At 38.2% G+C, this 6,000-nt stretch overlaps 1 protein-coding gene across 3 annotated transcripts in view; it reads right to left on the reverse strand.

The window, feature by feature from the left end:
• cdk16 (cyclin dependent kinase 16) overlaps positions 1–6,000 on the reverse strand; it is a 55,360-nt gene that overhangs the window by 48,971 nt on the left and 389 nt on the right. The gene's annotated exons all lie outside the window — the stretch shown is intronic.

Consider the following 6,000-nt stretch of genomic DNA (forward strand, 5'->3'; position numbering starts at 1 on the left):
AAAAAAGCAAATTAACAATCCACCGAGAGATCCTTACAAAATCCATATATGTTTATAACAAAGCCTTACGCTGTGAGAGGCAGGCATACTTCTCTAAGATTATCAGTGAAAGCGGGAACAACCCTAGAATCTTATTTTCTACCACCAATTGTCTCTTAAATCCTTCCCAGTTTCATTTTTCCAGATTCACTCAAAACAGCTCAAGTCAAGCCCTTACTCAAGAAAGCATAATCTTGATTCTTCTGTTTTGAGCAATTTTAGGCCTATTTCCAACCTGCCTTTTCTGAGTAAGATATTGGAAAAGGCAGTGTTTAAACAGTTGGATTCGTTCTTACATGACAACAAGATTCATGAAAAATTTCAGTCCGGTTTTAGAAGGGGACACAGTACTGAAACAGCGCTTGTAAAAGTAATACATGATCTTAGAGTGAGCGCCGATAATAAAAATGTTTCTATTCTTGTACTTCTCGATCGGAGTGCTGCCTTTGATACAGTCGATCATGGGATACTTCTAAACCGTCTTGAAAATTGGATTGGTCTCTCAGGCACAGCCCTGACCTGGTTTAATACTTACCTTACTGGCAGAAGCTATTTTGTTAGTCTCGGTGTTTCAGACAAGCATGACATTTCTTCAGGTATTCCACAGGGTTCAATTCTTGGTCCTTTACTGTTTTGTCTGTATATGCTGCCACTTGGAAAAATGATTTGTGATCATGGAGTGAATTTTCATTGTTATGCTGATGACAGTTATATTTATCTGTAGCGCCAGATGACACTGATGCCCTAAATCCCTTGATAAATTGCCTATCCAGCATTAAACAGTGGATGAGTAAACATTTCCTCAAATTAAATCAAGATAAAACAGAAATTCTTATAATTGGTACAAATGCACAGAGAGAAAAGATATCAAGCAGATTTGGAAGTCTGGCTCTACAGAATAAGCCTGAAGTAAAAAACCTGGGTGTTATTCTTGACTCTGAGTTGGATTTTAAATCACATATCAACAATGTTACTAGGATTGCCTTTTTTCATTTAAGAAATATTGCAAGAGTTAGACCCTACCTCTCACTGGAAGATGCCAAAAAGTTGACCCATGCTTTTGTCTTCTCTCGCCTGGATTACTGCAATGCATTCTTTACTGGATGACCTAAAAAAACTATTGATAGGCTGCAACTTGTACAAAATGCAGCAGCCAGAATTTTGACAAAAAACAGAAAAAGAGAACATATTACACCAGTTCTAGCCTCATTGCACTGGCTCCCTGTAACGTTGAGGATTGATTTTAAAATTCTTTTACTTGTTTATAAGGCCCTAAATGGTTTAGCACCTTCATATCTCTGTGACTGCTTATCTGAGTATGTTCCAAATCATTCCCTTAGGTCGTCTAGTGCTGGCTTGCTAAATGTCCCAAAAATGAATTACAAAAAGTATGGTGAAGCAGCTTTCTGTTCTTATGCACCAAAGGTTTGGAACAAACTCCCATTACAAATAAGACAAGCAACTTCTGTTGATAGTTTTAAGAAACAGCTCAAAACCCATTTTTATGATCTTGCTTTTAATTAATTCCACCTTTTTATTTTAACACCATTGTTATTAATTCATACTTCTTTTATTTTTCTTATACTTGTTTTATGCTTTTTATGTCTAGGATTGTTCTTTAATATTTTAATTTATTTTATTATTATACTTGTTTTATATTTCTTATACTTGTTTTATGCTTTTTATATCTTAGGATTGTTTTTATCATTATTTATTGATTTTTATTGTTTCTCTTGTAAAGCATTTTGAGCTGCATTTCATGATATGAAAGGTGCTATATAAATAAAGTTTATTATTATTATTATTATTGTCATGTATTGTAACAATTATATAATAATTTCATGCATTGTTACAATTATATAATAATTTAGAATATCTCTTTTATATCTCATATCATTTATCTAATATTTATGTAATATTTCATAAACACCTCATTAAAGTATCTCACACACAAAATGAGCACTGAGCACGTTAAAATAGGGAAAGAATAACATTACTGTCTTCATATTTTCATTTAACTGTTAGAATAATAATAAACAATGATTTAGAATAATCTCAACATAGAACAGTGTCTCCATATTTAAATTTTTTAATGAAGTATGTCTCTGACTGTGTTTCTTCATCCAGAGAGAGGCATGCGAGACCCCTGGATCGACAGGGCCATCGGTGTTTGCAAGAAGATAGTTGCCAGTTTCTCCTTTAGCGGGAAGCGCAGAAGAGATTAGCCTACCCCAACATCAGCTCGTCAGCGAACCTCCTACCAGATGGGGTTCAGGAGCAAAACTGATACAGAGAGTTCTGCAGCAAGAGAAGGCTATCACACAGGTTCTGTCTTCAGATAAAAAAGCAAGACACCTCCTCTTATATATAAGATAAGATATCCAAGTCTTGGAGTCCCTACACAAGGTCCTGTAGTGTTTCCCACAGAATTTGAAGGTAGGTGGGTTGGCCCCAGGGGGGCCCCAGGGGGACCAACCCACCCAGCTGTTCCAGTTCCCCTGAGTTTGTATTCTCTTATATTGTCGATATATAGGCTATTATCAATAAAGGATCCCATTACCTGGATGACTAAAAAATTATCTAAAATAATTCAAATAGTTCTATTTGTCAAACAAATAACTAACCCTCTATGTATCTTAAGTGCTCCCTTTCAAGTAGTTTGTGTCAAAGATAACATAAAATAAAAATAAAATTAAAAATATAAACAGTGCTACACTGTTCTGTTTGTTGCTTCTTTTTTGAATGTATGTATCTTTGTGTCCTGTCTTAATTTTTGTCTTTTCTGTGATGTTGCAAATGGAGCTGCTGTGATGCAAGAACAATTTCAGACTGGATCTGACAATAAAGTATTATTATCATTATCATTATCATATTTTGTCTACAAGGTACAGAAGAATAGAAATGAGGCCCCTTTTACAGAGAAATCTGCTTTTCTGCCCCTCTGCATCTCTCTGAGCTGTCAGTCTCTCCTGTATCTTTACATCGTTACATTACAGCCTTTAACATTGTTACATTATCTGCTCTGTTTTACTCCTCTGGTCCAGACTGTCCTGCTCCTCCTCAGGTCCAGTCCTGTTCCTTCTTTAAAATCTGGATTGAGGGAGAATACATTCAGAGTCAAAAAGTTAATATTAACGTTATCGGTATATACTAGCAGCTAGACCGCGTGCTAATCTCAGAAACCCAGCTGTATTCCGAGTAACGTTAACTGTTCTTCTTTTCGGGAATTCAGCCGGCCGTCGTCTTGGCATGGGAAAAAATATCTGCGTGTGTAATGGGAGGCGAACAGACGGGTCCAGTAAGAGAGCGAGCGAGCGAGTGTGAGAGAGACAGAGACCGAGCGACAGAGAGAGAGAGAGAGAGACTGAGCGACAGAGAGAGAGAGAGAGAGAGAGACCTTCTGGGAACTATGGGGAAAGCTGGATACCTCCATGAAAGATAAACATCTTCCCATCAATGATGGAGACAATTGGAAACAACATTTTGAAAATTTGAGCCAAGAGCCAAGAAAGTGAACTGAACCCTTTCCAAAGATCGCTGATTGACGAATTAAAAGATTTAGAATAAACAACAAAAGATCAGCAAAACCAACTGGACACCCCTATAACTCTCTTTGAACTGAATGAAAAATTAAAAACACTTAAAAATAAAAAGGCATGTGGGCCAGACAACAGACACAATGAGATGCTCAAACAGCAATCTGAAGCTGAAACAGGTTCCTGCAGCTGTTTAACTTGGTGCTGAAAGCTGGACATTTTCCTGAGACGTGGAATGAAGGACGAGTAACTCCACTCTTTAAAAGTGGAGACAAATTCAACCCAAATAACTACAGAGGAATCACAGTAAGCAGCAACCTGGGAAGTTGTTCTGCAGCATTATCAATGCCAGAAGACATACCCGCCTAAAAGAAAACACAATTCTGTCATATTGTCAAATTGGATTCCTCCCCAAGCACAGAACAACCGATCATGTTTCTACACTCCACACATTAATCCAAAGTCATGTCCATCAAACCAACAAAGGCAAAATATTTGTCTGCTTCATTGACTTTAAGAAAGCCTTTTACTCTGTGTGGCATGACGGCCTCTTCCTGAACCTGCTTCAGAGTGGAGTCGGGGGAAAGGTCTACCACATCATTAAGGAGATGGAGAACCAAAACAAATGTTGTGTCAAAGTTAACGAAAAGAGAACACAACACTTCAAACAAGCTAGGGGAGTACGACAAGGTTGCAATCTTAGCCCAACATTATTGGAGAAAATGTTGAAACAGTAGAACTCTGTGCTCAGTATGTGATGTCATGATGATGTCATGATGATGTCATGGTGATGTCATGCCACAATCTAAGAAACACATCAACTCTGTAAACTCTTTTTTAACTTTGCTTTTTTTGTAATCATCACTGTTATTGTTGTTACTGTCCAGAAATATTCTGTGATGAATCTATATTTTTAATATGCAGTTTATTTCATTTTATTTTACTTTATTTCTATCTCATTTATGTTTGAATCTATGCTTTGGCAACATGTGCACATGTACGTCATGCCGAGAGAGAGAGAGAGAGAGAGAGAGAGAGAGAGAGAGAGACAGAGACAGAGAGAAACAGAGAGAGAGAGAGACAGAGAGAGAGAAACAGAGACAGAGAAACAGAGACAGAGAGAGAAACAGAGACACAGAGAGACAGAGAGACACAGAGAGAGAGACAGAGAGAGAGAGAGAGAGAGAGAGGGAGAGAGAGAGAGAGAGAGAGAGAGAGAGAGAGAGAGAGAGACCCTTACTACACAGACATTAAAACCATGAACTTCCTTCTTCACAGCTCCAGATGCTAACAGCTAACAGCTAACCTGTTAGTATTATATTGTATATTAGCTAGGCTAACTGCTAACAGCTACAGGTGCCATTCTGCTACAGCAGACTGTCAGCTGGCCTGTGGTTTAGCTGCTGGATCCCCAAAATACAGCAGTTTCTTTAGATTGATGATTCATTATTGAGCCTTGATGGCAACAAACCTGTTGTAACGTTATGTAACTGCTAGCAAGCTAAAGTCTGGTTTACATTAGCAGGCTAGCTAACTGGACAGCTAGTATCCTACTGTACAAGCAGCTACGGTGCTACTGCATAGCATTATTGTTGTTGTTGTTGTTGTACTACAGTGAGCTAGCAACACAGTTCCATTGCTGAGTCTTGGTGTACAACAAGCTGAAGCTAGTGTGGAAACAGTCTGTTAGTCCTGCAGGGTTTTCTGTATTTAACAGTTACCTGACCTGACCTGGCTAGCTGCTGGCTGCTAGCTACAGCATTAACATTACTGTTATGATACAGTGTTTTCTGTCTTTAACACAGTTATCTGACCTGGCTAGCTGCTAGCTGCTAGCTGCAGCATTAACATTACTGTTATGATACAGTGTTTTCTGTCTTTAACACAGTTACCTGACCTGGCTAGCTGCTAGCTGCAGCATTAACATTACTGTTATGATACAGTGTTTTCTGTCTTTAACACAGTTACCTGACCTGGCTAGCTGCTAGCTACAGCATTAACATTACTGTTATGATACAGTGTTTTCTGTCTTTAACACAGTTACCTGACCTGGCTAGCTGCTAGCTGCAGCATTAACATTACTGTTATGATACAGTGTTTTCTGTCTTTAACACAGTTACCTGACCTGGCTAGCTGCTAGCTACAGCATTAACATTACTGTTATGATACAGTGTTTTCTGTCTTTAACACAGTTACCTGACCTGGCTAGCTGCTAGCTGCAGCATTAACATTACTGTAGTTATGGTGCAGCAGTCTATGATTACAATCCAGCAGTACTGTGGTCTATGGTACTCTATAGTAGTCTATGGTAGTCTGTTAGTCTATAGTAATCCCTAGTAGTCTACAGTGATCTATAGTAATCTATAGTAATTTACAGTAGGCCTAGTCTATGGTAATCTATGACAGTCTGTCCCTGGTTTAAAGC

The sequence above is a fragment of the Centroberyx gerrardi genome, chromosome 14 (assembly GCF_048128805.1).
Source record: "Centroberyx gerrardi isolate f3 chromosome 14, fCenGer3.hap1.cur.20231027, whole genome shotgun sequence".
Taxonomy (NCBI): Eukaryota; Metazoa; Chordata; class Actinopteri; order Beryciformes; family Berycidae; genus Centroberyx; species Centroberyx gerrardi.